The sequence below is a fragment of the Sander vitreus genome, chromosome 8 (assembly GCF_031162955.1).
Source record: "Sander vitreus isolate 19-12246 chromosome 8, sanVit1, whole genome shotgun sequence".
NCBI classification, from domain to species: domain Eukaryota; kingdom Metazoa; phylum Chordata; class Actinopteri; order Perciformes; family Percidae; genus Sander; species Sander vitreus.
In genome coordinates this window covers 21504455-21525861 of record NC_135862.1, presented here as the reverse complement: position 1 = coordinate 21525861, position 21407 = coordinate 21504455, and positions in this window count along the sequence as shown.

Here is a 21407-nt window from a genome sequence, read left to right as displayed (position 1 = left end):
GTGTGTGTGTGTGTGTGTGTGTCTTTAGTGTATCTATATGCCAATGACACACTCAAAACTAGTCGGTCAAGTACAACTTAAATTATTGTCAAACTATTTTTAAAACGATGTTTTCATCTGTAAACAGTCTCTCTCATCTCTTAGCAAAACTTATCTCTTCTTGGTTTAAATCAGTTTGCAGCTAAAGCAGCACATTTGTACTGAAAATGATGGAAGGAAAGGCCTCTCCCTGAGCCACAAGGGAGAAGGGGGACAGGGCAGTGACAGATGCTCAGATCAGGACCTTAATCTCCCATGCCAAAATGCCAGTCCTGGCACTGGGCCCCGGCCCCTGGATGTCCTATTAACACTCGGCCGGCCGCAGACAAAAGAAGAGAAATCAACAAATCAATGGGCTTTCAGTCCCACTGAGGGAAAGGCGACGGAAGGGGGAGTTAGTGAGGGCTGGGCTGGGCTGGGCCAGATTTGCGGGTGTGTATGAAGGGGATGCATGGAGATTAGGTTTGGGCTGAGGAGGAAGGAGGCTGTGTGCTGGGTGAAGGACTCCGCCGAGTCCAAGGATTAAGGGGCCGATTCAAATACTCGTTATACGGGGCAGACTTGGAGGTGTGTGTGCATGGATGGAGAGATGGATGTTGGGGGTCTAATCTGTCCTGGCCTTGGCCCGGTGCCCTTGTGCGGATTAGATGGGGCCCCCAAGAGCCCCAAGAGCAGGGCCGCTCTCTAGGATTAAGCAGATTCTAACAGGTGTTTTCTTTTGTGGTGCTGAGGGGGGATCTGTCCATCACTCACTGAACAAGCAAATCATGAAGTGAGCGGCTACTATTGATGGGGCGAGTGATGCCAAAAGGTCATTACATCAGTGTATGTGTGTGTGTGTTTTTGGACACAACTGGCTGCTTAGTGATGAGTGTGCTGTGGTGTTTTTTTCCATATAGCAGGGCCATATCTGCAGGAAATCAGCCATATGAGGGGAGAAGGAGAAAAACTCAACTAAACTAGTACTAAAATGTGAGCTTACTCACATAGACAAACAATTTTTTTTAGAAGGTGACATCCTGATGCAGCTGATCAGTCGTTATGGCTGTGAAGTAGCAGTGCTGCAGGGATCCACTGTGGAGGAGATTAGTGTAGCTGCTACTGGAGAGCACTTTCACACTGTAGGAGGATAAGAAGAGCTTAGAAGTCACATAGCTTGTCACTAACCTCTTAGCTAAGAATCAGAAATACAGACACAAACAACACAACTGGTGAGATAGCTGTGAGGATATAAAGTATAGAATAGATAGATAGATAGATAGATAGATAGATAGATAGATAGATAGATAGATAGATATGACACTCTTAATATACAAAGTATTAACAAATGATTATTTTACTAATGAAAATTGTTCATAGTGAGTTAACTCTATGGTTGATAAAATAACACTTTTACAGAATTGCTATTTCATGACCATACAGTGTTGTACTGATATAGAAAAGGTATTTTTTGGAAATCAATACTATACAACTTTATTATCCATCTTTGTGGAAATGTTACTAAATCCCAGCCCTCTAACACACTGAGATATTAAGAGATGGAACATTAGAGACAACATTATGAAACAAAAATAATAACATTAGGCATGAATGTCATAAAAAAATAACTATAAGGTGGTTTTATACAAAAATAAAGTAAATAAAAATTAGACAAAATAATTTAAGTGGGAATGGACTCTCCATATTTGCAGTTCATGCACCTAACCAAGACTGGTAAGGGAAGGCGTGTATTATGTATGTAATGACAGACAGGAGGGAGGAGTGAAGTGATGGAGAGTGTGAGGAGAGCTAGAAAAGCTCTGCTGCTCTCCTGCTGGGTCTTTAATGAAGTGGAGCGCCTTCCTGGTTTTTTCTCCCAGCTGTTGTCCCTACAAAGCCAACATATTTGGCCTTGGCTCTTTGTCCTGCTCGGACTACCATACCTCCAAATGACCGAGTGAACACGTAAAAATAAAGCAAAGCATCTGGTGTCTTGTTCTCTCCAACTGCTCCGGAATGCAAACATCTCTCCATCTGTTGCCTCCCTCACTTTGGGACTGGTGCTTATCATGCTGGACAAAAATGCTATAAATTATTATTATTGCCCCCCCCAAGACATTAATATTGGAATACTGAAATATTGCATAAATGCCTGCCTATACTCCTTCTATCCTTCACTCCTCATTATATTGCAAACATCAGGTGCACAAGCTGAAAATACAAAACAACAAAACAACAATATTTATACCATGGTCTGGGTGAATACTCAATTCTGATTGACTGCAGGGTGTCCATTAAAAAGTGATATAGGACACCTACTACATTAATGCGCTACATTAAATGAAGAAAAACATCTGATATCTTATTTCCAACACTAAGTGTAGTCCTTCAGTGCCTCGTCCTCTGAACACCACATGATGGCGCTAACACACATGCTGCAAGAAGTGAGTTACACTGCCCCACTGAACTGACTTTGTTTCACAGCGATCATCTCTCGTCATGTGCGCTGTTTAACTCCACTACTTCAGCCTGCGGCCAACAGTACACGTGGCGTATCATTTGTTCGTGAAAGTCTTTATTGATTTAGGGACAATGACATGGCTGAATAGATAGCTTGTCTTGTTGGTGAACATACTGTCAAATTATATTTACTGATTGTCAACCTTACACAATGTTATTGACTTTGAATCTTGCTAGCATCGTTAGCTTTCTGGAACGTAGCGTTCTGCAGCTGCAGCTGTCTGAGCAGAAGGGTTCTCTGAGCTGAGCGAACTAGAAATATCTCCCGTTGCTAAGCATGGCAAGTCGTATTTAACGTCCATTCTATTTACTGGATCAGTGAACAACGTTGCATTGCAGAAGAACCTTATGGGATGGGAATAATTGTTCCAGGTATTAGTCAAACCCTCAGGTGTTACAAGGGAAACAGAATTATTGTTTGAAAAAACTTTAGATTTTGAAAAACGCATTAAAATATAAATAAATGGTCCAAATTGTATTTGGCAAGTGACCATGGTATAAGCGGCTTCATGCCCTTCAAGGTGTCCTTCATCAGGTAAAAAGTCTGCACGTACTTTAGCACTAAATCGCAAGTGTGTTCCAAGTTTTAAGTTGTAGTCTGTACAGCAGATTTTTGTGTGTTGCCGCTCTCAAAATCGCAAACTTCACACTAAAAATGGCAGGTTTTGAAGAAGATTTGGATTGTGCATTAAGACAGGTACGCTTGGTTCTAACAAACAAAAGCATTTTTTTATTTTCTTATCGTAGAATGGATGTGTGGTGTAGCTAGACCTTACTCCCTAGCGCTGTGGAGATAGATCTGGCAATGTGAGACTACCACGGTAACAACAGGTGCTGTCAGTTTAGGGAAAATAGACATGCCACATCAGAGGGTTTTTAATAGTTAATTTACATGACTCTATGATTAATTGTTCTGTGAATGCCATGTTATCTACACTGTAAACTCAGATTTAGTTGTAATTAAACTGTTTAGTGGTCACTACTTGTTCTTTCATGTTTTGTTTAAAACCATACTCATTGCTAAATCACATTAGTTGTTTGTAATTATCAGCTTAAGTATGCAGTGCATAGATCATATTAAGCAGATAACTAAGGATGTTAAATTGGCAGTATGAGAGGGGCGTCATTTGAACTGTTCTGCCTGAAGCGATACAAAGGCTAATGGGAAAAACAAATATGTTCTGAAAGGTTTCTGTCCTAGTTAAAGTGTGTTTTAATAATGTTCTGTTAATGTTTTGGGTGTGCATTTATGTTATCTGGGTTTTAGTTTTGTATGGTTGATTTAGTGTTCATCTTTATCTACATTTATTGTTGTACCATGACCAGGGTGGGGACTGATGGCCTCTGGGCAGTGGCAGTGGTCAGTGGCATGGACACAGATTTCTATGCAGTACAATTTATTGGAAATGTATAATGCTTGATGTGTGTTGTTGTTATCCTGATTTTTTTAGGAATAAATGTAATGAATGCATTATTCTTAAAGTCAGACTATCATAAAGGAAAATAAACCATATTTATATGAACAAGTTATTTCTTTGGTAGTGGTAACTACTAATTACCCTGATGTTTAATATTTGTTATGTTTCCTTGCATGTTTAAAGCTGTAGTGTGTAGTTTCTATCTTCCTCATGAGGAATTCTAAGTAATGACAACTAAAGTGTTGGCCCATCCACATGATACAAGCCTTCCGACTCTTCAGAAGAGGTAATTATCTTCACTCGACTTTTTGCGCGCAAAAGTCGTCGGACACATCAGTTTCTGAACAAAGCCATACTGAGAAATACAGAGAGAGTTGTGTGGAGTTGATAGTCTTAATTAGCTTTGTATCAACTCATTTGGCATGGCTTGAATATAATGGACGTTCATTACTGAAATATAAAAAGTTACGGACCAAAGATTTAACTTAACATTTTAGCATTTTAACAACTTATTTTAGACAACATGATTCCAGAAAAAAAAGATTTATGTTTACTAATATATTTTTGTTAATCACTACTAATGTAAACTGGATTTGTCTACTGCATCAACTTACCGCTCTGTGTTAATACAACTTGACCTGTTAAGTTTCACCTTGTGTAAAAACTTAAATGGTTTAAGGTAATGGGTTTCCATGCAAATTTCTAGTAAAGTCAACTAATTCTGGATAACGGTGTGTAAAGGCCATAAGGGGGAGCAAGGGAGTATTACATACACCAAGTGAGCCAATCACAGGAGGTCCTGGTGTGGTGTGTTACAATCAGACTTCAAGACAAAGATCAGACTGAACTTTTACCCAGGTCAACTTTGGATGGATGATTGAGTCATAGAATAGTGTTTGTTCAGAGAAGCTTCTCATTTTCCATCTTTCCAAAACAATAAAAAAGTGGCATCCTCTTACCGTGACTGCAACATCAGGCTTATTCTCACCTATGTCAAACTGTCAAACAGATAATGGTGTGAACAGGGGAAACTGCTTGCACTGCCAGTAAAAAAAAAAGCCTTTATGTGTGAAACAGGCTTTTCTTCTGTCCTTTTGTAAACCAGGTGGTTCACGTGTTGCATTTCTTAGGCAAACTGAAATGAGGGAAGAACAAATAAAAATCAGACAGGAGGATGGCGTCACTTTGTGATGGCAAAGGATTTAATTTCCTGTGTGTGGTTTGCACACCTCTGGATATCATGACCACAAGCTCCTGGCTCTTACACCCACATGTCAACAGACAGCTGAGGTGTTGGATGGCCTTTGTCTTTGTGTGAGGTCCTAAGGACACTTTAACAGTTGTCTGCATGTGTTTTCCACTTGGGATAATCCTCCATTTAATCCTGTCAAATTCTCTATATTTCCTGCCATCACCCTCATTGATCACAAACTTCTTCTCATAGCACTGATTTTTAAAGGAGTAATTTGTTTCTGCATTATTTTTCTCCTTAATTAGATAAAAACTGTTTATTGTAGTTGTACATGTCCTTTTGTTGTGAACATTTATATTTTAAAACTATTACAATAAACGATTAAAATGTGACTTTACTAGTTTTTATTGGTGGATTCATACAAATCCTGCTATTTATGAGCTGTTTTTGATGACAGCTTCAAACCAACTTTGACAATCAGAGTTTATGTGAGTGCTCATATCTCATCACATCACCTCTCAGATTACAAACATGAGTGTTCATCAAGACCAGATTCGTTTATATCAGTCATACAGCTCACCTACACTGTAATGTATGTAGAATGTCAGCCCTTCTCACAATTACACATTTGGCTGCACCAAGAAGAACTCAAAGTTTGAAAAGTCTTATGTGCATAAAAATGATCTCTACATGCCAAAACAGTGGTGGATCAGCATGCAACTGCACAAGCACTATATCTATCAGTGAATTATTTACCTCTCTTAATGTATGATAGTGCTCTCATATGCTGCTGTGGTAAAAACAGTTGGCCTGCTTCCCACAGCGTTCCTGCATTTCCTCTGTTTTTGTGTAAATTCTCTCACGTCTCTCACAGATAATCTCACCAGCTACTGTAATACACTGGCAGAGTTAAATTCAAATGGCCCAACTGACACTTCCTGTGAACAGTTAGCTCCTGTGAGTCGTGAAGATTTTGTCACTTGCCGGCGCTAAAGCCAACATTTACGGACCTGAAACAGAAGCTAAACAGAGCAGCATGACTTCGACTGCACAACGTGAGCTCCATAAAGGAAGTCAGTGGGATCCTGCCGTGTCCTGTTATGAGGTGACAGTTATGACATGAGGCAACAAAGACTCATAATCTGTAATGATTGCTGAGCAAAAAAAAGATAAGAGAGGAATCCACTATTTGCCAACCAGCTGCTAATCATTTATTCTTGCTCTAAGCCCTATCTTAGATCAATTGCATCAATACCTCATCTTTACATGAAATTGATGCACCCTGAAAACCAAATTAAAGTAATTGATTGAAATGCCAATCTCAATTTATCTATTAACAACATAAGAGTGGGGGGATTATTGGAGATTTAGTTTTTGCTTTGGTCCCCTCTACAAATCCCAACTTTTGAGCTCATGAGTAGCAGTATCCAAAACTACTAAAAGCAACAGAAAGAATTCATTCACCAATTTTCAATGTGATTGTCTTATTTTTCTACAAATAAAAACTCATGCCATAAGAATAATTTGACAGATGCTTATCGACTCTAAAACCCCTTCCCAGAGCATCTCAGTGTAAATCTATAAAAAGCATCTTAAAGCTTATCTTGTAAGCATAAAGTTTAGTGTATTTGTCATGAGGAGTCCCTCTCAGTTTAATAATGTCTCCCGTGGCTCTGGAAGGAGGTTTACAGAGTTATCTCAAGCTTGGCTTGAAACTTACATTTTTAACAAAAAGCCTGTGTTACAAACTGAAGGTTGCTGTTTGAATGAAGGTTGAAGACTCTAATGATAGACACTATGAAGTTACATTATGGGAAATTTAGGATTCACTGTGTTTGTAGCTTGATCTGTACTAGAGACTGAAGGTTTAGGATATTTCTTCCTTTACTGCTTAAGTTTCGATCATACATTATGGAAGTACACTACTGAATCACGGGAGTACTCCTTTAAAACCCATATATTTTCTTAGTTAAATAACTTTATATTTAATGGTTTGTTCACTATATTATCCGTGTTAATTTTCTCTTATGTTTTTTTTCTTTTATCCCCCTTTTCTCCTGTAAAGCACTTTGTAACTTTTTTCTTATTGTAATTATTGTTATTATTTTTCAATTTGTAATATTTTATTGTATGTCTATTCTATATTTCTGTGCGTGTCTGTTGTATGTTTATGTACCAAACACCAAGGCAAATTCCTTGTAAGTGAAAATGTACTTGGCAATAAATCTTATTCTGATTCATGTGATTTTTGATCAAAACTCTGCTGCTTGCTTGAAATATTACAGGACAAGAAACAAAGAAAATTAAAGAAAAAAGTGATTGGCTCAAGTATGATGCTGTTTACAGCAAATCCTATATGGAAGTAATTCAATGGGATAACTTCAAAGCATGAAAAGCTTTTGATCATTGACACTGGACCAAACAAGGAGTCATATTGACAACCTTTCCTGCTAAATAACAGCCATTTTCCTTTTTTCTTTGAGGTCTGCAAACCTATTTTCCCCTTAGATAAAGGTGCAGCATGTGCCATTGTGTCTTGGTTTATTTCTACCCTCTGGGCATAAGAAGCCTTCATCTACAGTAGAGAGGATTAGTGTCTGGATCCAGGCAAGAAACTAATGCACTTTCAGAGGCAACCCCCAATCGACAAAACGAGGATGCTCTGCTCCTTCAGGCCAGCTGCCGCCCAGTTTACTGTTTGTAGCCAGGAGTCAGGGGGCTGCTGATGTGTGACAACAACAACAGGTGATGGAGGGAGGGATGGGGACAGCAGGTCACCTTTCTCTGTGGTCAGTCACTCAGTGTTGGTTTAGGGGCTCCCAGTCCAGTGCCCGGGGCCTCTGTGATGGATGGGTACAGCTGAGGCGATCCTGATCTAACGAGGGCTGAGTGGGGGCACAACCTGACCCTGAGGACACCTGACCCCCGACAGCCTTCTCTGAATTCCCTATGTTTTATACATACTCTCTGAGCAATGGCTCCGTTTTCCAGACAGTTTATAGGCCTTTTTCTTTTTTATTAGATATCAGATATCAGTTGGTCAGTTGGTACATAGGCTGCTCCCTCATCCCTGGGACATAAGCAGTGTGTTAAAGCAGCAATCACATTTGATAAGTTAATTTAGTTTGATACACCCCAGACTTTATAGTCTGGTTCCACACCTGGAATTGCCTTTCACATCTCCAATATTTAGAATAATAGATCAATAAATAATGAAATGAAAATGAAGTGACTGATTAGAGTTTCTTTGCATGGGGCAATGTGTTAACCAACCTGAAAGAGTTGGAATACTTCACCCTCAAAATGATCATTTGTAAATCAATTACTCATCCCGTGTTACCTTGAATTTTTGAAGAATAATGTATTGCTTCAATTCTGCGTTCTTCGTTCACCATGGAGCCATGCGAGAAAAACAAATTCAGGTCAGTTTAAGTGGGAGTTTTTTTTTGCATAATGGTCTAACTGCTACTTCAGAAGCATTTCATACAATGTGTGAATTCTGCTTTAAACTCTGAGTATTTGTTGTTATTTTGTCTGAAAATGGGGGAAAACAAGCATAACCTTCTGTTGTCAATTTAAAAAAGTCCATCTGTCCTGTTAAAGTTATTGAATTAAATTAGATGATGAATTAAATTATAATGAGACGCCTAGATGAGCAGCGACAGAGAGTAACTTCGTACATTCACTCAAAAACTATGATTATATGTTTTTAAGTAGTCCTAATTGTGCCTTATTTTCATTTTTGGTACTTCATCAAGTTGGAATTTTCCATTTCTAGTCACCAAATAGACTTTGAGGTAAACATGTTGGAGAGGAAAAGAAATTACAGTGATGTACAATTTATTAAACTGTAATTTAATTTACAGTTTCATTAAATGAAATTACAGAGTAATTTTGATGTATAATTTTATTACATTAAATTAGACTGTAATTTCATTTACAGTTTCATTACATGAAATTACAGCCTAATTTCATTTAGTGTCAGCTGGACGGGCGGTCGTGTTAACAGCACTGACCTTCAGTCTCCCACCGGTGGCATGTTGCTGTGTCTCTGCCAGCTCCAAGCCTAGAAACACACTTCCCATCCATTATCCATCTGGGGCCCCCACCTCCCTCCATCTCCCTCTCTTTCTCTCATACACATACACACACACACACACACACACACACACACACACACACACACACACACACACACACACACACACACACACACACACACACACACACACACACACACTCCTCTCTGCTTGATCATCCAATCAATCCCTCCACCCCTCTCAACACGCATAAACACACACATAAAGAGAATTATGTCATCTACTTCCAGCACGTTGACATCTTTTTTTGTACTAAAACCTCAGTACAGCATATTTGTAATATTAATCTCCTGTGTATTATATATCTGTTCAAATGTGTATTTTATTTCATTTTCTGTTCATATTATTGTATTTTATCACTAATATTGTATGTATATATATAGCATACTGTAGATATAGCACATATGGAGCAGCTGAATAGCTCAGTGGGTAACATAATTGACCCTCATGTGGGCGTGACTAGGGTGTGGCTAGGGCAGGGCTCGGATCCTGCTCAGGCAGCCAAAAGTGGGTCCTTCAGCAGGACCCTTGAAGGGCGGTCGAATCAGGGCGTAGTTAGGGCTGGGTTTGAATCCCGCTAAGGCTTTCATCGAATCCAGTGTGGTTCCCAAGTCCAGCACCCTGAGACTATACACCAAGCGGAAGAAGGGTGGCTGAGAACTCAACTATCCAGGATGAAACAACAAAGATCTGTGCAGAACCCTCAGCTCCCAGGCCTGTGGTAGAGGACCCGAGCTTGAAGGAAGAGGACTGCCCAAGATGGGGCGAGTGAGGAAACACACACACACACACACACACACACACACACACACACACACACATCACAGTCCTGAACAACAGCCCTGCAGTATTGTCTTCTTAATTCTTATGAACTTCAGTGACACCTCGCTGTATATTTTTAACAGATAAAATCGCACAAACTACGCCTAAAAATGTACTATTATTTACTGTTTCAACAGTCTCAACAAAAACTGAATATCACAAAGGCAGTATTTATTGCAAAACTACTTCATTAGATTACATAGACAAAGGTTATCAGCATCACCCTATTAATAAAAATAATATTAAGAATAACTTAAATTATAAGTAGAAAAGTATAATATAAATTAGACAATGACCCAACAAGCAGCTGCCAAAAAAGAGAAGAGAGAAAAGGGTTTGTAACAGTTTGAATGTATCACAGGAAAGATCTTAAAGGTCCAATGTGTGGGAATTTCTTCCATCTAGCGTTGAGATCATATATCGCAATCAACTCTCTCGCGCCACGCAGTTCAAGATGACGCTGGTCTCTTACTCTTTTCAATATCCTTTTTCTTTTTCTGGGCGAAGAAGACTCCTGTTCCTGAAATTTGGATTTTGAATATATGTGGTCCTCCATGTTTCCTTCTTCAAACTTGCCGGGGCCGGGAAGCGACGATACCCATTAGCAGCATTAGCAGCACCTGCGAGTTTATCATGTGACAGCGAAAATGCGAAAAGCGGAGCGGTATGTCCTGTTTGTCCCTTACCGGCTAATGTATTTCAAGATGGCGCATGAATATGGAGCGTCTCCCACAGTTCATGCAAGTGCAAATGTAAAATTTCAAGCTAATAGGAATACTTGGAATTGATGGTGGTGATAAATATTCATAAAAAGGACAAGTTTGTGAACGGGCAACACAGATTTTGATAATGAACAACTAAACACGTTACACACTGGACCTTTAAAAAAAACTATATAATTGCTTAACAAACCTACTGTATCTGGGGTGAATACGAGTTCTATATCAGGCAGTCTGGCAGGCATCACGTCTCTGCACACTGATATATTTGTCTTCATACTTCAGGTCTGTTTATCTAGCTGTGTTAATGGACACATTAATTGTAATTCAAGTGGATTTGCCAAGGTCAGGCTGTGGAACGTGTAACTCCTGTTAAAGGTATAGTTTACTTTCTCCATCCAGTATTTTTATTTTAGAATTTTCTAAAAAAGCAAACCCATGTAAAGTAAGATACCAAAGTAGAGTACAACACATAGTTTTAAGTATACTGTATAATGGTAAAATGTTTTCTTAACTACTCTCAAATGTGCACAGATGTTTCCAACACAATCTTGCAATGTGAATGGTGCTTCAGTTATAGAACCGATGTGAGTTTCTGGTCTAAATTTGGCTTGAGATAAACAAGAGACACTTCAGCATATAGATTCATATTGTATCAAGCTAATGTGTGCCTAACTCAAACCTTAACCCTAACTGATAACAGAAAGCATCAACAAAATATACATATCTTACACTGACATAGCTTTACTTGAAACTTAGCTAGGGGGAAACAGTGTTAGGCCAGAAAGAGACCGGTTTTTGTTGTTGTTTTAAAGTAGATGAAAATGTAGGGGTGTTATGACAATTTACACTTGTAAACTTGAAGAAAAAAGAAAAGAAAATGCTGACTTCAATATTTTAACTTAATCTAAGAAATAGTTCCTGTCTTTGTCAACACTCAGAGGGGTTGCATAGCATTGACCGTTTGAGAAGAACACACTTGCAATGTTGTTGTGCTTGCACAATGACAATAAAGTTCTTGAAAGTTTCTTCAGTCCTGAATAAAGACATTTTAAACTGTGTTTCCATAATCACTCCATCTCTCACTACTCCCCAAACAATAGACACTCAATAGTTTACTCCAAAATGTACATTCAATTCTGACACTTGTGAATCATTGTCATTTTGCATCCTCACTGTCAGGTGGTGTGTCGTCCGATTCTGCAAAATGTGAAGCATTGCATTGTGGGATGATGAGCAGAAATCTTTGAGGACATCATATAGAGCATACTGTCAGATGTTGTAAATTTTTTGAGAAGCTAAACTATGATATGAATTTGTTTCCAGATAAATTTACTGATCTACTTGCCAATATCTAATTTGTGACATATAAGTATGTGTGTGCGAGCCATCGGTCAGAGGTCAAATGGGAGACATTGTGTGTTTTCCAGGCATGTTTAGTCTGGGATAGTTTAGGTCTGGAGTAGTGGTGGTGACTGGGGATCGGTGGGTGTTCAGAGAGTGTCAGCTGGTCCATACAGTGGGCCTTCACTACAACACCTCCACTCCTCCCTCAGCCAACCACCACAGTGAGGAAGTCCCTGGTCTGTTTGGTGCGATTATCAGGACAGCTGGTGCCTGGGCAGCTGCACGGCTGCGGGGTGGCTGGGAAAGAGCTCGTCTCCGGCAAACCCAGGAGGGGCTTCTGCATCTGCTCAGCTGTCGACCCACCCACCCCCATCCCTCTTCCTTCATATCCCCCCACTTCTCTCGTACTCTGTCAGCTGAGAGCAGCAGGAGAGACAGCTGGCCTGTGATGCCAGGGAGAAAGGAGGGTGAGGGCGTGTTTATGTGTGTGTATTGAGTTGGGTAGGGGTAGACCAAGCAGCAATGACATCACTGATGCATTTAAACACATGCACACATATACACACACTGTTTTGATCCTGTTAATTGGCTGCAGTGCTTTGGTGTCTAGTTTTTGATTTAAATAGGCTACCTTTATTTTAGCCTACAAGATACAGCTGGACATTTTCAAAATTGTATTAGTCAACTAAACAAATGAAGTGATCGTACTAAAGACCAATTGATAGCTGCCACATCCCCGCATCCATTGCCATAATGTTTAACTGCAAGGATACTCATGCACATCCTTAGTCCTATTCTTATTAGACGATCACACACACACCATTTTATTTTATTATTATTATTATTTTTTTACCTTTTCTTGTTGTTTTGTTACTGTCGTGACGTTTCTAGTGCACATGTGTGGAAAATCGATATGTCAACCCCCAATTGTAGTATGTGTGGAAGTGGATGCACGTCCGCTGTCTATGTCCGTATGATGTATGAACAAAGCTGAACAAGTATTGTATGTGTATGTATATATAATAATAATAATTTAACCTTTAAAAAAAACAAAATATGTAAGTCATGTTCTTAAAGATTTTCATCTTCAGTAAGTACCAGTGGGCTTGAGTGCCACAGACAGAGTGGGGACGTTGGAAAGTATTGAGAGACAGACTAACCAAAGTTTTGGCATCCACATCTATGACACAACTCATCACTAGGTCACTATGATTTGAACAGGGTGTGGGGGTGGAGTGGAGGTTGTGTTTTTGTGTGTGTGTGTCTGTGTGTGTGTGTGTGTGTGTGTGTGTGTGTGTGTGTGTGTGTGTGTGCGTGTGTGTGTGTGTGTGTGTGTGTGTGTGTGTGTGTGTGTGTGTGTGTGTGTGTGTGTGTGTGTGTGTGTGTTGGGGCATGGGGGATGGAGGGAGTCTGGGGAGTTTAAATGAGGAGAAGTTGAAGAGGGGAGGAGGAGGAGGAGGAGGAGGAGGAGGAGGGAGGTGGATGTACCAGAAAGCGGAGTTCCTTTGTCCTCATCTGGCTATACAGGGGTCAGGAACAAACCTCGGTTCAAGAGAGAGGCAAAGAAAGGAAAACAGGCTGAGCGCAGTTGCCTTGTGATTATTGTACAAATCCCCGTCAGCAGAAGATACTTTTGTAAAAATGTTATTTGTATTCACATTTGACAAGAAATTGACCCCAATCGTTATATCTTTGGAAATTACATAGGTACTGAAGACTGTTGCATAACATGAATACGTTTATAAATGACAGTCAGGTGCAGGGAAACAGTTCAATTGTGTGTCTATTGTAATCAAACATACAGTAAATAGTACTTTTAGTTTTGAGTCTTTTTTGTTTCAGGGATCAGGCAGAACCTGTAAAAACTAAGAACTGTTGTCACCTGCAGCTTTTGTAGCTTCACATTTTAAGTCATGTATGCTTACATGGTAAATGATTTAAGACAACAGATGATGGATAGATAACAAAACAATTATTTATTGACACTACTGTGTCAGATTAGGCGATTATACACAGACACATGACAGACACGTTGGTTCCCGACCAATCAAAGCTTGCCGTCTTTCACAATGTGCATGATGTCATCGGAAAGAAGGTGCTAGTCACCAAATTCCAATAACAAACAAACAATGGCGTTGTGTGAAATGCTGGCTGTGTGTTCAGAAAAAGAAAAAAAAAGACTATGATCTTTTTCACACTTCCATCTGCAGCACCAACAACATAATTTCTCTTTCGCTTCGCCATGTTTACGGTTGTGCATGGAAGAGAGCTTTATGCTCCTATTAGTCATGGTCATGGCGGAAAACTTCGTGGAAGGCAAAGAAAATTCTACCATGCTAGTGTTTTCATCGAGATGGTGTTATTATTATTCCCACTGTTTTCATTTGTATCACCTGCGTATCACCTGAGTGGAGGCAGATGGTAGAGGTCAGGTATTGGCAATAGTTAGGCAATAGTTAGGAAAGCCCATTGGTCAGGGGATAGGGATAGGACCTGAATGCGCGAGCATGGACATCTTGCCAATCCTAGCACTTGAATTCAACGCAGAGCGGGTCTTGCCAAGGAAAGCACTGTAATTCATAATAACATGTCGGAACGTCGTGAGGCGTCCTAGATGCGCTGTCGGTTGTCGTCCACTATGACACTGAATAAAACGATCAATTATTGTGCTGGACGCCCATTGTTGTTCCTGATCCAACCTGGACTATAATCTGGTTGATATCATGTAGTCTGAACCCAGCATAAATTAGAGCTAAAGTGATAAATCAAATAATTGATTGGTCGATAGACAGAAAATTAATCGGAAGCTATTTTTACATATAATTAATTAATAATTATTTGAGTCACATTTCAAGCAAAATCAGTTTCTTAAAAGTGAGTATTTTCTGCTAAAATTAAATGTTGGACTGTCAGTTGTACAAAACACTTTCTGACATTTAATAGCAAATAATCTCCAGACTAATCAATGTTGAAAATATTGTGAATTGCAGCCCTAATGAAAATAACAACTACTGCCTTTTTAAAGAAACAAATCATGATGATGAGTCTTTACTTGCGATGAATTAGGAGAAAACACACGGCTTAGGCAACTTCACTGTATCCTCAGGGTTAAAAAAATAAAACCTTTGCTTTAGGGTGGAGAGTTGATGATAAGAATGGAGGTGGGGGGGGGGGGGGGGGGATGGAGGATGAGGGCTATACATATCCATCTGTCTGAGAAATAAAGCACAGTTCATCTCTGCTGTTATCCAGCTATGGTTTCATCTATATGGCTACAGCCCATCTGGTCCGAGTATGAAAGGTCGCTGGTGACCATTGATCCCTTATTGATTCCATGAATTGTTTAATGACCACCAAGGTCAGTTAATTAACCATTTGCTGGGTGTTTTAATTGCCCTGGGCTAATTTAAGTCTGCTGATTAATTCTGGGTCCCCGGTGGTGGAAATGGACCTCACTGTCAATGGTGGGATTAAGAGCACAACAATGGAGGACAGATGACTGACAGAGCACTGAGTGGCTTTGGAAAGCTGTTTCAGATGTTTGAATTGTACATTTTAATGAGCTTATTGTGTTTATGGACTCGATGAACTGACCATATTGCCATCATTTATACCACTGAAACATATTGAACAAATTCTTGTTATTTGTGTGAGGTCAACAGTGTCAAAGAACAAAGACTGAGAGGCTATAAGGTAAGTACTGTATAATATAAATGTCACAGGGGTCACAGGGATGTAAGGCTAAAACTATTTATTCAGACACTCCATAATCAGGACATCTAAAGGTTTGACTTGTGTTCTCTTGTGTTGTGAATGTCTTCAAAGGTAGGCTAATACATAAAAATACACACATTTAAAGAATTATTATTAAATTAAGTTATTTTCTTTTTTAAATTAGGTAACCTAATTTGACAACGTAATGAACATCATGTCACCTATGGCACAAGCTAATTCTTAACAGCACAACTTAATGCTTTAGTGTGTAACCTTTTTTACATTAATGAATGTCTGTTACATTCAAGCCATTGCTAAATAGTTGATACAAAGCTAATGGAGACTTTCAGCTCCACAAAACTCTCTCTGTATTTCTTAGTATGGCTATGCTTAGAAAATGGTGTCGAAAATCGAGCGAAGATAATTACCGCTTCTGAAGAGTCCATCATGTTTTTTTAATCCTCCGTGTTCTCCTTGGTTACAAGGAACTGCGCGGAGGATCACGGAAGGCTTGTATCGTGTGGATGTGCTGACAGTTTTGTTGTCATTACTTAGAATTCCTCATGAGGGAGATAGAAACTACACACTATAGCTTTAATGTTTATGTTTAGCATTAGCATGAATCCTAGCTTATTTTTTCACACCTTGCTAAAATTAAAACCCTGACGTTCACCAATTATCAACATTTTATTTGAAGACCTAAATAACCTACTTGTGCAGGAGAACGTGTGCGCCAGCTATGGCAGGTACAGTAGGTCAAAGCCAGACCAGGATGATGTTTACAACTGATGATTTGGGCAATACTTTTTAACCTTAACCATAGGGGTTTGTTTAAAAGCGGTTTGATTGTCTACTGGCTCATGTTTGTGCCCTGTCTAACTTTTTTTTTGATGTCGCTGTGGTCCCACATCTCTCAGTGAGTCCAATGTTACTAATAGGAATGAAGGTAAAAAAATTGTTTTATTTTATGACACTCTTTGATTGTTCCGGCCTTACAATGAGACAAAGTGAGGTTCATTGTATTACTGTAAATGCACACACACACACACACACACACACACACACACACACACACGCTCATCCTCGTTCCACCTTCACACTGTCTCTCCTTTCCCTCACCTCTCCATGTGTCAGGTGTCGGTTCTTTCCTGCCGACTGCTGATTAATCTCAGTGTTTGGTGACGTCAGTGCCACTCAGTCAGTGTTTGTTATCAAATACAGGCCTCTATTATCACTATCAGCCGTCTTGGACTGCGAGAAAGTCCCGCAGTCTGTGTGAGTGTGTATGTGTGTGAGATTGCATAAGGCTGTGTGTGTTCTCCGGGCCACACCAAAATAAAATCAGTAAACTATAAGTGGTGAATTTAATCACTTTGTATGTTGAAGCAGAGCTAATGGTTCATCAGTGTTTCCTGTGTTTGATTAAAGATGAAAAGTCTATCAGGATTGTTTTGTCTAAAAACTGCAAACTGGAAACATGTCATTATACCTCATTACACACTAATGAAAACATATAACTATTATATTTCACTTGGGAAATTTTCTTTCTAATCTTAGCAATAATTTTGAATGTTTTTGGGTTACTTGTATCTTATTTTAGAATCAAACATTACCTAGTTCAGTGCTTTGTTTAGTTTGGTAATACTTACTTCACGACATAATGAATGACTCTTTGTTTCCAAAGGAAAGAGGTGATTAACAGTTTGAAAAAGTATTCACTCCAACTATAATCTATCATTGTTCACATATTACATTCTTAAAACCATAGTACTATTAACATAATCCATCACATGATCGAAAGTCTGTAATCTGGTTATTTTCTGAATTACTTTGGCTTCTGGATCTGTGCAGTATATAGTAAAATTAAACACACATTTTACTCGCTGAAACCAACTATAATTAATGAATATAGTTATCTTTATGTATTAACTGATATTTTGAGTTGTGTAACAAATGTTTTCATTTTTATTCTTTAACACAAACAATATTTTTGAAAAGGAAGTTGCTAAAGATTAGATTGATTAGATGTTTTTAATGAAAAGTGCAAAAAGCATAAAATGCAAAGTAATGTACAGAGTATATACAGGATTAACAGTAATATAAAGAATAAATATAGAATGTAAAGTAAACTGTAATGGGAAGATATGAATACACTAGATGTATGAGTATGTATGAGCAGTATGAACAAGCGCGGCAGTGCAGGTATAAGTAGAAAAAAAAGATGCAGGTATAAATACAAAGAAATGCTAATAGTAAGAAATGATATACAGGATAAACATCTGGTGTGATATGAATACAGAGTGTACACTATATATATATGATATGTACAGTATAGGCAGTAGTATAAATATGAATACTCTATGGGTCAATATATACAGCATGGACAGTAGTATAAAATATATGGGTATGTGAGAGTATGTAGTGCACTTATACTGTAAGTGGACATTTTTGTATTAGCCGCACAATAAAATATTTTTACATTTTGTAAGGATCATAATGATGCTATTCCTCTTTTAATTAAATATTTTTTAATTGTTTCTGTTAAATTGTCTTGTAATCTCCCTTACTCTTCTAATCTCAGCCTTTATTCTTTACTTAGTTAACCAGTGCTCTCGTTGGGATCATTAAAGCCCACAGAATTACTGTATTTGTGTCTTTGTCATGCAGATGATGACCTATTTTTCCAAGACATATTCCACTGTAATATGTCATAGTTCAAACGTGGGTATTGATAATACTGTTATCCTGGCAGTTACTCCGCAAAATCACTTAACATTGTACTGTTAATTCAGTTTGACAATTGAATCATCATGTATTGACCACTCTCACCAGCAGGAGGCGATGTTAGCCTGCAGGATTTTTTGCTGGAATTAAAAATGCTTGTATCCCTCCAACACAGCATGTACTTATTGTAATGTGACTCTTTCCAAAGTGCTATTGCTTATATCTAGTTTTGGATAATTTACCCAAATACCAATTAACATTCACTACTTAAAAGTTTTGAATTATTTATTTTATTTTATACTGAAACATAGAAATATGCCAATGTTAACATCTGTATCAGGTGTTTGTCTGTTTTGAAACACAAAACAAGTGACCGCAGATAGAAGGTCAGGCGACAGAAAACTTGCTGGCTAATGTTGCAGTTGTTTGGAAGCACTTTACCATATTTGTAAATGGCATATATCAGTGTTTTTTAAACATTTATTTTACTGTTGTACTACATATTGCAAAAAGGTTTACATTTTTTTTTGAAAGCTTCATCCTAGTGGTGATACCAATGCCCCTAAATCATTTTACCACTTAACCTAGTCTGTCATGTGTGAGCAGGATACACACATACACACAGACTACAGGCCAACCTCAGTCTAGCAACCCACCTCTTGTCAGCCGTCAGCCACACCCTTGTTGGAGAGAACTGCCTCTTTGTTTGGGTGTGTGTGAGTGTCTGTGTGTGCATGCATAGATTGTGTGTGGATGGTATCGGTGAAAGGCCACTCTGTGCAAAATGGTGACTGTGCTTCTGTTTTGGTAGCACTTTTCATACTTGATGTGAAGGTAATGGGGTTCATTTCCTGAACCGTGTGTGTGTGTGTGTGTGTGTGTGTGTGTGTGTGTGTGTGTGTGTGTGTGTGTGTGTGTAATCACCTTGTATGTGAGGTGATTACAAAGAGCACCAAGCACTATTGTACAGTCAGAAGTGAGCACACAGTGTTAAGGCAATGAACCCGATTTTTTTTGGACTGGTGCTTAAAGAGATCAGGCTCACTTTGTGTGTGTGTGTGTGTGTGTGTGTGTGTGTGTGTGTGTGTGTGTGTGTATGCTCTTGTATTTCTATCTTTGTACCATGAGTTTTAACCTTGAGAGTAAGTACATTTTTGGTTCATCTCTTCAAAGGGCTGTTTGAGGGCTTGGACTTGATTTTTAGGTTAGAAATGGGTTTGGGTTAGAGTTAAGGTTAAGGTTAAAATTAAGGTAAGGCAGGCAATAGTTGTTAGGGTTATGATTTAGATTAAGTTAAGATGTGTTATTTTCTGCTACGTTTTTGGATAAATTCCAGCAGGAGCTGATCTTAAATGACTCCCCCACTAAACAACTGCACAAATCATAAGAGCAAATCAAAGAATGCGAAGAAAATCACAGCGACAAATCACTGCCCCTCATTCCAATAAATTCATAGGTTTCAATTTATGTAATATAAACCATGGGGTGAATAGTAATTTCCTTGAAAGGACTTCTCCATGTAAAAACCCAAGTTAATTATCATTCATTATTCTTTCATCATTGGAAAATGCATTTTTTTTATATACTGAAGGCTAAATTGTAAGCTTGCCTGAAGACGAATTTTGTAGCTGCACTGCTGTCTGATGACTCTTGGTTACACAAGCAAATCTTTGGAATTAAATCATTTGAACCAAAAAAGCAATATCTCTATTTTCCCTCAAATAAAGCTTTACCAAGCATTACCATATTTTTTAGTTTTGGAACATTTTCTTATGTGTTACAGACACCAGAAGGGGACAGTGGAGGCCCATTTCCTCCCTGTCATAGTGCAAAGAGCTTGTGGAGAAACACTTGAGGTAAATCTGAGTTTATCACTCTCTCTCTCTCTCTCTCTCTCTCTCTCTCTCACACACACACACACACACACACACACACACACACCCACACACACACACACACTAGATGCAGATTGCTGGAGGGGCTGCTGCTTCACAGATTTGTGCACTTTCCCGTTAACGAGTTGAAGGTCAAATGCTTCCTTATATTGTGTCACAGCTGCGCTAATGGCATGCTCACACATAAACCGGTAAACCAGTACTGCAATGTGTGTGCGTATGTGTGTGTGTGTGTGTGTGTGTGTGTGTGTGTGTGTGTGTGTTTTCGAGGAAGAGAGTAAAGAAAGAGTGAGTTTGGAAAGAGTGAGTAAGGGTTGAAAGTAAAAGTAGCCCTGAGGCAGCATTACTTCAGAGAATAATACATTTTAAAAATTGCAGGGGGGTGTGGGTCAGGTGTTGATTGACGCAACCTGAGGCCTATAATGATAAACCATGGCGATAAGACTTGAAGGAAATTTTTCTGTTGACAAGCATTTAAAACATGTCACTTTACTAGAAAAACTGAGATCCGGCTGAAGAAGTGAGGTAAACAACACACACACAGATGTCCATATGATGTGACCTCTTTGACCATAAACTCAAAAACAAAGGACTTCAGCTACTTCAGGATCTTAACACAAATGATTTTCTGACAGAAGTTGAATCTTTTTTGTCGTTTTTTGTCATGCTCCTACTATAGAGAATAGATACCAATATTTTTTTATATTTATATTTGTGAGTGTGTATCCAACAACATATTAGGTGCCGAGCAGTGGTTTTAACTCATTCTCCCCACTGCCCCACTACTTTCACTTCCTTTGGAAACTGTGAAAAACGTCCCTGTTGCTAATACTACATGACCTTATAGTAAGAAAGTTGGTGTGAAACTTTATCTTGCAATCTTTGTCTCAGATCACAAGCAACAAGTCCTCCAAATTAAATAATAAAATATGTTGTTT